We start from the raw sequence: 12143 nt of genomic DNA, 5'->3' as shown, positions 1-12143 counted from the left end.
CCTATTGTTTCAGAAACCCGAATAGTGACCTTAACCCGACCATAACCCAAATATTGGCTGCATGTAAATGTAGAAAGTGCAATGCACAATAAGTTATACATTCTAAATAAAAAAGCCAGCTTTCGATATTTCCCCATTAAAGTAGAAAAGGGTTTGTCTTTCATGCCCCAAAATATGGCCGCCAAGTGAACTAACTTTCCTTGAAAGGGACTTTGGCGACCCAATAAACACTTTGATTTGTCTAAATCACTAGACTGTGACATGTGAGCGTTTTTCATTTAAAGGATGTATAGTTTTACCTGTAGGGAGATTTGAGCAATGACACACCTGGGCCAAGGACAAATCTATTGTTCTAAAAGTGAGCACTTACATTTGTTCCCTCTCTCACTTCCAGAGGACTTAGGCAACACTATACAGAGTGTTCTACAGTACACAATGCAATTCTTGGTTAGTTAATGCAAGACTCCATATGAGCCATGAAGGACAAGAAAGCAACATTTACTCAACAATCCTAGAGTGTTTGCTGAAGATTGCTATATGGCTGCTAGCATTCTAAGAGACTGTTAGCACATTGCTTTGTGTTTGTTAGCGTATACAATATCAGTGCTTTTCCAATCCCTTACCACTAGACATTTTGGATCTCTCTCTTAACAGACACACCCATTTTAGGATTTACAGTTAATGAGCTGATGAGTTTAACCAGGTCTAAAATGTGCAGTGGTGGGGGTCCAAAGGACAGGTTTGAGAAGCACTGTTCTAGATGGTTACTACGGCATTGCGAAGTTCTTTCATATTAGAGCCCATCTCAAAGTAACTGTTACTCTGGGGGTTATTTACAGAAACATATATCTTTAAAGGGATAGTTCACCCAAAAATGAAAATTCTGTCAGTATTTACTCACCCTCATGTTGTTCCTACCCCGTAAGACCTTCGTTCATCTTCGGAACACGAATTAAGATATTTTTGATGAAATCCGAGAGCTGGATCACTCCTCCATACTAGTCCATAGGCTTCTTCAGGGTCTGAAACTTGCCAGCCCCGAAAAGTCATTAAAGACATCGTTAAAATAGTCCAAGTGTCTACAGTGGCTCAATCTTAAGTTTATCAAACGACGAGAATACTTTTTGTGCGCAAAAACCCCCCAAAAATAACGACTTTATTTCAACTATTAATTTCCTTCTCTATGGGCCTCGAGTCAGTTCACTGGTGTAATGGCTATCTAGTGGACTTTATTTTCAAGCACTCAAGTCACTCACACATGCGCATACACAAACCTAGAAAAAGGGACGGTGCGCATACAAATGTGCATGTGAGAGTGACATGAGAGTGGCATAATTAGGATCGTGTCATTAATGAAGGGATTCTTAGGTCAGTAAAAATGTCTGTCTCATTCTGAATCTGGGACTCTCTCTTTCTCTCTCTTTCCATCCCTGTAAAGTCTCATGTTGGAAAATGATTGCATGGCATACTCCCACCCCCCTTCCCAAAAAAATTAATCTTCAAGGGAAGGATGGCACATGAGACACATGCTTATGTTCCCTTATCGAAACCAGACTCTCTCTCTCTCTCTCTTTCTCTCTTCATCTGTCTGTCTGTCTGGCTGGCTTTATTATACATATGCACAACCACACACATCCATACAAGCTGTGGGTTGTTTATGTGGTTGCCAGGGATTTCTGAAAACCTTTGATGGTTGGGAGAGAGAATTTATGATTCGGTGACTTGGGGATTGCATTAGCATTTTTTGCTACAACAACAGTTGTTTTAAACAGTTGTGTAGCTTCTTCTCAGAAAAAAAAACATCCAATACTACATAGAAAATGGACATTCAATGTGCTAAATGTGTAATATTTAAATGCCACATAAAATGCCACATAAAATATACTTGCACTGAAAACCTGCACCCTCTAACAGGATTGTAGCATGATGGATCTAATCCCGCCTTTTCCCTCTCACTCTCTCACTCACACACACACACACACGCCACACAGACCCACACACACACACACTCACCTTTCCCCAGTAGATTTGTTCCAGCGTGGGGCTGTGTCCTTGTAGGGGCTCCAAAATGACGTCCATGAGAGGTCTAGGGGCTTCAGTGTGAAGCTCTAAAGTAACCAGAGAAACAGAGGAAGACTGAGATGACTGATTTGAACACAAACACTCACAGTCTTCTAATCAAATCTCCTAAAAATGAAGCAATGAGTGAGATGATTGATGAAACCTCATTAGAAATTAGCTGTAAGGGGAATGAAGCCCATTAGCATTACACAATGATGCTCTTGACAATTCCCTCTCTTTCATTCTCGTGTGATCTTTCTTTTTCTTATTCATGCACAGACTCTTTTTTTTCTCCTAACAAAAGTACTGTAACAAAACTGTGATTATTATGATACAATTAAAACTATTTTGTTAATAAATCTGAAATAAATTGTTTGGATAATAAGTATAAATGTTCCATGAGCAGAAAATCAGCTTATTAGGTCGATTTCTGAAGGATCATATAACAATGAAGACTGGTGTAATAATGCTGATAGTTCAGCTTTGACATAACATGAATATATATATATATATATATATATATATATATATATATTTTTTTTTTTATATATTTATATATTTATATTTATATATTTATATTTAATATATTCAAATAGAAAACAGCTTTTTAAATTTTAAATTGTAATAATAGTTCACACTATTACTGTTTGCGTATTTTTGATCAAATAAATGTAGCCTTGGTGAGCATAAGAGACTTTTAAAAAACATTTAAAAAATCTGACCGATCCCAACCTTTTGAACAGCAGTGTATGTGAAATGTATTAAATATATTATTTAATATTATAATTAAAAAACTTCAAACCATTGCTTTGGCCAATAATGAACTGCAAAGAATTATAACATTTTAAAAAAATATGACAATCTCAAATTTATAAACAATTCCATTTAAAACTTAAAAAAAAAACACAGACATAATCCTTGTGACAACTTCCCCGTGTGACAACAAGCCTAGCTGTTTTATAAATTTATATTATAATTTAAAATATGACAAACTTCACTTCATTTGCGATGTTGATAACTCTGGAAATGCATCATCACAGTCTGTGAAAAGGGTCCATACCATGCTAAACGGGTATTTTACAATTGTAGGCAGTGGCTAAAGGCTGCAAAGAACCATAAATATGGAGAGAACACTGCAACGGAAAATCTAAAAACCTCTGTGTCTGTAGTCAACATTTCAATCTGGATGACCACGAACACAGTGTTTTAGACCAAACAAAGAGGAAAACGGAAAAAAATGCTGTTCTGTCAGTTCCGCCCAATTCCCTGAAGCAAAATGTTAGCGCATACAGGTAAGAAAGCTGTTGCCATAGTTTTCCGTATTTCCCTTGTTTAAAGAGTAGACAAAGTAGGGTACGATTTTTAGTTATAAAGATACTGTAACTGTTTTGTTAATAACCCTCTGACGATCTGACTGTCGGAAGTTTTCAGGAAAGCCCTGGTGCATTTTGCGTCATCCGGCGGACTTTTGCTGACAAATACAAATTAATTTCTTGGTAACACGGTGAATGATTAAACATTGTTCATTTACATATACTGCTGACATTGAAACAATACAAAGTGGGTTGAAATCTGCGAGTTACACTTTAAAACATACACATTCAATTGCATTTAAATTTAGCTACTTTATCATTGTACTACCGTGATAAGTCCAAATGACTTTGGCATGACCACGTAACCAAAAAACATGTCTAAAAACATAGTACTACCATGGTGCTTTTTAGAATTTTTTTGTTTATGCTTTTGCTTTCGGCAAATGTATCTGGCAGAAATTGTCATTGACAGGACATTGTATGTATCACCTTTTACTGCACCAACCCAGAAATAGAGCCACAGGAAAGCGCGCCGCTCCAGGCCACTTCTGATTGAAGTGATGCCGTGTGAGTTGCGGTAATTGTCCAGCGCCCCTGCAGTGCCCATGCTCTGGCCCCAGTGACAGACCAGCGGAACACACACTCCTCTCCGTCCAAATGACTTCTTTATCTTGAGAAATAAACCACACAGTCTCTCACATACATGGTAATTAGTCACATCTGCACACAGGTGTCCAAGTCTACCCCTTTCCCGGCTTAGCACAACCTGTTCATTTCTTTACTACTGTAGAGGTCTAGCACATGATAGCAGCATGTGTCTAGTGCAGAGGCGAGAAGCTACACTACAACAAAACATTCAGCTCAAGAAGTGAATATATTATGGTAGCTAAACCCTTGTTATCTGAAGTCTTCTGGAAGAAACTATTAGCCTAGCGCTATAAGCTTCCTATTAGCTTATTGTCCATTGATTGCCCTGGGCCCTGTTGATCTGAGGACCAGCCCTGGGTACCTGGCTGCAACTTGATGCAATAACAACCTCAGCATGACGTTCTCCAGAGAATAGATCACTTTAGGTTTACAAACACTTCCGCAGTATTCCTCACCATATATATATACACTGTTCATTTAAAACTCACTCAAATGGCATGAAACAGTTATAGGCTACTTGAATGTTAAAATGTAAAATGGAATGGAACAATAAATAAAATGTCAAGGTAGCTATAGATATAAACATCAAGATATCATTTATTGTTCCCACAGAGGAAATTATGCAACCAAACTACAGTATGTATATGCAAGAGAGAACATGGAGAATTCACAAAGAATTACATTTCACCAGTTGAAAAATTGGTGTTAAACACAATTTTTCATGGTTAAGATCCCGATCTTGTGGGTCGTGACTGTGGGGTTGTAAAGAATGCAACAGACTATCCTGATCTGGCATTGCTTGAATGGACTGCACAGCATCACTGAACCTCTGCAGCCCAGACACCTGAATCAGGGCTTTGATGTGCCAAACGTCCTCTTGTCTACACAGAGTGTCTGGATGTGTGCCCATGTTATGATGCTCTTCTCTCACTTTTGATGGATTACTGCTGCTATGATCAATAGAAAACATACACAGACACCTCTTTTAAATAAAATTAGGTTTACAGCATTTGGCTGGTTAATTGCATTAGGCAAATATGAAACATGAAAAATTACATTGACAATTATAAGATTACTTCAATGATAAATAAACTGAAAACAATTCTTGAAAAAGTCTGTTGGCTTTTTAGAGGCAACATAAATAAATAAATAAAATACTTAAAACAAAATGTGGGGTCCCATTTTTATTTTAACTACTATGTACTAACCTCACCTAAATTAATCGTGAAAAGTGGTCTGTTGACTTAACTTTTAAAAAAAATGAGGAAACCTGTTGCCTTAAAATTATTAAGTAATACAATTCATGTGTAATTGAAAAAAACTTAAGTTATGTGAACTTGAAAATTCCACATAACTTATTTTTTTCAATTATGCATGTAGTTTTTTTACTTAAAAATAACATGTTTCCTCACTTTAAGTTAAGTCAACTTTTTACAACAATTTGTGTGTGCATACATGATTTTAACATGGACTGTTGTGTTTTAAAAATACCTATGTAATTCAAGCTGTAATTAATTTCTGTAATTATATAGTAGTTAAAGATAGCAAATATAAATCGTGAACAAATGGGGTAAAACATTAATTCACTCAATATTTATTATAAAAAAACTAATTAATTGGATTCACTATAAAGAACCCACTCAGAGCAATTCGTTCGAGAATCGGATTACACTTATTGCACTGTGTTTCTGATTCATTAAAAAAAAAAAATATAGAGTCATTAGTTCAGGATTGGACGCGCTGACTGCTTTGCGCTGTATATTCAGTAGAGGTGTCAGAGTGAATAAAACTTATATCACAATAACTATAAATAACTGCTATTGTTAATGTTTGCAGTTTAAACCCTCTGAATGAATTGAAAATGAATGTAGTGTCCATTGACTTTTTCATTTTAAAACATTTTTAGCAAATTCTTTTAGAAATACTTTTTTTGTTAGTATGCGTCTATGTTAAGCTAATATACTGACATCCATTAGACCCTTCAGACCAATCAGAAGTCATCAGTGTAATGGGCAGAAAGGGTCCTTTCTGAGTCAGCGATCCAGACATCATTGTCCCATTTCTGATAGTGCCTTTGAAAAAGAAACTTTAGCACGTTTGCAAGTTTGTTCAGTCATATTTACGAGGCCCAATGTCTCGTAGGAAGTAAACTGTACCGCATTGAGTATTTTCTTATTGTTGCCCGGCACATTTGGCCAGCAGTGCAATGTAAGCAGAGATTTTACGACTAGCCAGCTAATGCACATACAGCAGGCAGTAAAAGAGCAGCACATCCTCTTTAAACCAAGCATATACTAGAAATCTCAAAGTGATTTGCTATGTATAATGTATGTATGGTGATCACTACAATGCCTGAGCAAAGAGATACCTTTTTTTACTGTTCCCTTTTGCAGTTCTCCTGCTTTTATTTTCATATGCCATAAATTGCTGTTGACACTGAAAACAACCATGCATCTCAAAGTGCTACTAGCACTACACCGCTCAACAACACATGAACCATTAATCATACAATCACAGAATTTCTTGCATGCCATCTCTTTAATAGATTTGAAAGATTATTCTCTCTTGAACATGTGCTTTTTTATCTTTACCCGCTCCTGAAAGCTTCAAAGCTACCAGCTGGATGTAAACATATTTCCATTTCAATTCCATTATGCATCTAAAGGGTGTTCATGACCGATGTATTCTTATACAAAAAAAGAGCAAATAAATGTAATGCTTTTAATAATCGAATTACTAGTGCAGATTTTAGGTCATTTTACGAGAATATGTGTTTGTGAGGTTTTATTTCTGTCTGGAACCTGGATGTCTGTACTTTTAGTACCTTTCTTGGTTATGTGGGCGTTGAAGAGGACATGTTTTCTCGAGGAGGTTGTTTCTTGACTTGCTTTTTTAATTCCATATTTTCAGTAAACCCGATGTTGACACTCCCACACGGTCTGGGACCCTGAAATTACATTCACGCATCTTTGATGACACGTCACATTTGACGTCATTTTTATAAAAAATGGGATTCTCATGTGCTTATAATGTGCCACAACACAGCGAAATTCAAATATGCACGTTTTAAAGTTGCAAAAAATTAAGATTTTATATATTGAACAACTTAAATCTTCAGTCCGTTCCTCACACAAAGACTTGAAATAACGAGTGCTCTTTTGTCATTTTTGAAGTCTTTGGTCACCATTCAGTTTCACTGAACACAAAAGAGTTAGGTAACATCTTTCTTACCTAACATCTCCTTTTGTGTTCGATGGAAGCAAGAAAATCATACACTTTTGCAAGGTCCTGAGGGTGAGTAAATGATTTTCATTCCGGGTTGAACAATCCCTCATTTTTAATGGAAAGCAAACTTGCAAAATAAAAACTCATTTATCTCAGAATTTTCTGCAAGCAACTTGACCTCAATGGCATCAAATCCTTGCACTCCACTGCTTTACTGGCGAAATAAAACATATTCTGATTTGAAAAATTAATATACTGTATGAATGTAAATGGATGATCAAGAGAACTGAATGAAAAGAATAAAACAGGGAGAATAGATTGAAAATTGAACTGACAGCCATGTAATGCTATTTTGAGATCTCAGGCCTGCCTTCTAATCTTCAGAGACCCAGGCCAAGATGGACGTGCAAAAGATTCATAAGTGGAACATTGTGGAGCGCCACAAACAATCGCTCTATTTGAAGGCTAAACCTGAAGAACGGCCACCCTCTGTGAGTATGTGGTCTGACCACCCTCAGCCTGCAGAGAAGAAACAAAAAGAAACTTTAATGAAGGAAGAGGAATGGAACTCAGAATCCATGGGAGATAAGCATCTCACTTAAAGGGAGAAACGGCAAGGATGAAGATTATGATGCCGGAGAGGTAGTACAGAATTCAGTGCAGTGTTCTCTATGTAGAACGACAGATAAAAAAGGTAGAAGGAATTGTGAAAAAATATGAGGGTCGACTATGATCACAGCTGACGGTAGGTTCTATGGAAAAAAAAAGAAAAAAAAAAAGTGTGAGACACACAGAGAAAGGGCCAAATCAGACATGCTCACTAACAAGGCTGGGGGTTAGAGACGCTTCTGGATGTCTCAAAGGAGGAAGAAGAGAACAGGAGGCAAACTCGCCCCCCTCGTGGTGCGACATCACAGGGTACCGCTTTTTTTCCCTAACTACCTCCCCTCCTCCAGGTCTGGAAGCAGAGATGCAGGAACACAAATGTGGAGAGTGAGGGAGGAGGGGGTGTGCGTTCTGAGATCTTAACCAGCGGGAGGTCTTCATTTAAACTCTCAACCCCTTCCCTTCACACTACATTACTGCTCATATGGGTGAGGGAGATAATAAGACTCCGTAGTAATCCATAATCCGACTGAGACCTCAGCGTAAGTGAAGGAAGGTGTAGCCAGAACCGGGCAGAGAGGTATTGCAGTAATTTCGGAGAAATTATTTTAAATTTAGCATTACTTAGTAAGTCACTTAATTCCTAACTGTCACTAACTAAGAAATTCTTAAAGGAAAAATTATATATACTACAAAAATATCAAGTGAGTGAAAAAACAGATTTGAATTTTGACGTATAGCCTAGTAAAAATAGTTGAAAAAGGTTGGAAATGTAAATGCATAAATGAAACTGTAAATGTAATATTACAGTTTCTGCTCACACTTTGATGTGATAAAGTTCAAAAGACCCAAACCAACAAGATAGTTTCCTGCTAGGGAAGCTTAAAATGATATTCCATCATACGTTATTGGATTGAAATGTATAATATTCATATTTTTCATTCATATTAAATTAATAATCAATAACACCTCATTTAAGTTTGGTAAATGATATGAATTTATGAATAATGTATTTAATAATTAATATGTTACAATTATTTGAAAGCAAAATATACTGTGTGTATATATATAAACACAACATAATATATAATTAGGCTACATAATGTTTAAATTATACTATTAAAATTCATTAAAAATGTTCTGAACAGAGTAGACTGTATATATGTGATGCGATCTGGGAAAACCTGTCAGATGTTGCGTTAGTACATTTTCAGTAAGGTCTGGTTCGGTTCGATTACGATTATCATGTCATCGATTCAGTTCGATTCGATATCTCGATGCATCGCGGTGCACTGCATCCAATTTTCAATTTTACTTCAAAAGTGATGTGTGAGTGCGCACGCGTGTGTGTGTGTGTGTGTGTTCGCCTGTTCGGGAAGTCGCAGTGACAGAAACAGTGACATTTCAGTTAAAGTTTCATGGGACTAAAGTCTGTTTATGCCATTAAGAAAATGAAATTCTGTCAAATCAATTTTGTTTTAAAGAAATGTTCATTTAAAAGCAGCGCTCATTCATCATTGTATAATGTTACCCTGAGACGCGCGCATCCGTCAACGAGTCCGTTGTTGAAGACGATCATCCATTTATAACCACGCGTAACAAAAACAGAATACTTGTAATTTGACCATCGGGTGCGGATACCTAAATCAGATAACATTAGGGCGGGTGGATGATTTGTTTTTGGCTGCGGATCCGGGTGATATTGGAGCTCATGCTTACTCTAAAGCAGTCAGACTCTGCAGGCGTTATAACAGCTCGAGTGAACACGGCTAATGTGGTATTTCAAGTTAGTGGTATTACCTCCTGCATATTCTATTTGTGCGTGATTTGTCTCTTCTCCATGTCGTGCTAACCAGGTTGTTCATAAAAGCCGAAATGTGCCCGGATGTAGGCTTTTAAAGTAGTTGGAGCATTTTTAATTACTCACACTCGCGTCAAATTAATTGCATGCTGTGTGGCCAAATGTTTCTGCATATTGGAAGTAGTTCCCTTTGATGAAATTGAAATTTTACAAGTGTTGCAAATGACCGTATTGTCGTCTTTTCGAGTGAAATATAACCAAAACAACGTAGCGCGTGTGTGACGTCATGACACATTTGCAACGAGCGGAACCGATAAGAGGAATCGTTAAGCAAGCATGCTAACGGTTCCAAGGAATCGGTTCACTGGGCACCGGTTCTGAAGAAGAACCGGTTCCCGATTCCCATCCCTACCCCAAAAATGAAAATTCTGTCAGTATCACCCTCATGTTTTTCAACCCCGTAAGACCTTCGTTCATCTTCGGAACACGAATTAAGATATTTTTGATTAAATCTGAGAGCTGGATCACTCCTCCATAGACTTCTAAGGCAGTGGTTCCCAACCTTTTTTTGTCTGAGACCCCCTTTTTCCCAATAAAATATTTTAGGGCCCCCCTTCACATTTAATGATATTATCGCTCTTGTAAGCTTGCCGCAAGGATGACAAAATATGTTGTTTTCAAACAAATTGTATGTTTACTATAACCAGATAGGTTTATGCACAAATAATAGCCTATAATATTGAAAATACAATAACAAAAACATCAGTAGGCCCTTTGTAATTTAAAAACGTAAGCCTAGGAGAAGCCTATATATTGGCCCTATTTGAAATGCAAAACCAAAAATATTCCCACTGGTGTGTAGGTAAAAAAAGAAAGAATATAGGCTATTACTAAATGACTGCTGTCTGGGGCCTCAATACTTGCACGTTATTTGTGAGGCTTTATCACTGTGAGGCTTTATTTTTTACGTTTTTGGCGCTTAAGCGAGCGATAGTAAACTTGCGTTTATTAACAGAATAATGCGTCTTTCGAAAGAACGTTGTAGCCGGAACTACCTCTCTGTGTACGTCTATGACGAGTCACGCCGGTTCTGGGCTACTCCGCAGCGGCAGCGATCCGAACCAGTGTAAAATAGTCCCAATGTAAACACTTATTATAGGTGTACCATAGTGGTTCAGGATAAGACAAAAACACGGATTGATGGATTCATGATGAACTCGCTCATTATATAAATTTTGAACAGGAAAAAGTTAAGGACTTTTGTTTAATGCTCATTGCTCCAAACTTTTCAAAATATGATGCGACCCCCCACAGAGCTTGCTGAGGCCCCCTTGTGGGCCGCGACCCCCCTGTTGGGAACCAATGTTCTAAGGGATTGAAACTTGCCAGCCCCGAAAAGTTATTAAAGACATCGTTAAAATAGTCCCAGTGACTACAGTGGCTCAATCTTAAATTTATCAAGCGACGAGAATACTTTTTGTGCGAAAAAAAAATAAAAAAATAACGACTTTATTTCAACTATTCATTTCCTTCTTTGTGGGCCTTGAGTCAGTTCACGTAGTATAATAGCGTAGTGCTTCTTGTACGTCACACGCATCACCCACATGACCAGCGTTGGCCAATAGTGAGCCTACGTGTGACATACAACACAGACTGGTGATTGCCAGTCTCAGAACCTAATATAAACAGTTTTCTTTATACATTCACATAACTTTAAACCTAAAATGTTGATGTTAAATAGTATCCATGCACTAACAAAATATTTTCTGTGGCTGAGGCTTATAGGAGAACAGTCAAAAAGTTATTTCATGATTTATTTACAACACATGAAGTACAGAGAAACATAAAAAATAAAATAAAAATATTCCAAACGTATTTCTGCATCACACACAATAATTATTCCTGAGTGGGTAATACCGTAATACAGTAAATGTGTGCAGCGCATTTGGAGATTTACAGACACACTGGAGCTACGTGCTACCCATTTATTTGTGCCCTGTGTGTTTGTGAGCCAGCACCCTGTAAGTTATTCATGATTTTGGGGAATTTCCGGGGCAAATACAATCCAAAGCTCTTGAACAGAAAAACAGACAGGCTGTTTAGCTGGTAAAACAACAGGCTGTTCTGGAAGTGGGATATGACGGGGTGGTGGGGGTACATTACATTTGGAGACAAAGTGAAGAAGAATGAGTTTATGTATTTGGATGAGAAAAGGCGATGAAACGCAAATCAAACGATATGAGGAAGAGAGAGAGAGAGAGATGCTGGGAGAAGAGGCAGAGCGATAGTACAGATGATAGGAAGGGGCTAGAAACAGAGAGAGAGAGAGAGAGAGAGAGAGAGAGAGAGAGAGAGAGAGAGAGAGAGAGAGAGAGAGAGAGAGAGAGAGAGAGAGATGGAGAGAGGAAGGGAGGGAGGAATTTCCCTCAGGGGCGACGTGTTTGTGCTCTCTCTCTCTCTCTCTCTCTCTCTCTCTCTGTTGTTCATTC

At 37.6% G+C, this 12143-nt stretch overlaps 1 protein-coding gene across 1 annotated transcript in view; it reads right to left on the bottom strand.

The window, feature by feature from the left end:
• Window positions 1-6964, bottom strand: part of LOC143748986 (protein transport protein Sec24C) — a 28952-nt gene extending 21988 nt beyond the window's left edge. Inside the window, exons 1-3 of the mRNA XM_077241325.1 lie at window positions 6847-6964; window positions 3864-4044; window positions 2014-2108 (exon numbers count right to left, since the gene is read on the bottom strand). The gene's annotated coding sequence lies outside the window, so the exon portion shown is untranslated. The remainder of the gene's footprint in view (window positions 1-2013; window positions 2109-3863; window positions 4045-6846) is intronic.
• Between the last annotated feature and the right edge of the window lie 5179 nt (window positions 6965-12143).

The sequence above is a fragment of the Siphateles boraxobius genome, unplaced genomic scaffold (assembly GCF_051911475.1).
Source record: "Siphateles boraxobius isolate OS27281-9 unplaced genomic scaffold, OSU_SipBor_1 24, whole genome shotgun sequence".
NCBI lineage: Eukaryota > Metazoa > Chordata > Actinopteri > Cypriniformes > Leuciscidae > Siphateles > Siphateles boraxobius.
Note: the sequence above shows the minus strand (reverse complement) of the source record. Positions and strands in the feature narration are given on the sequence as shown.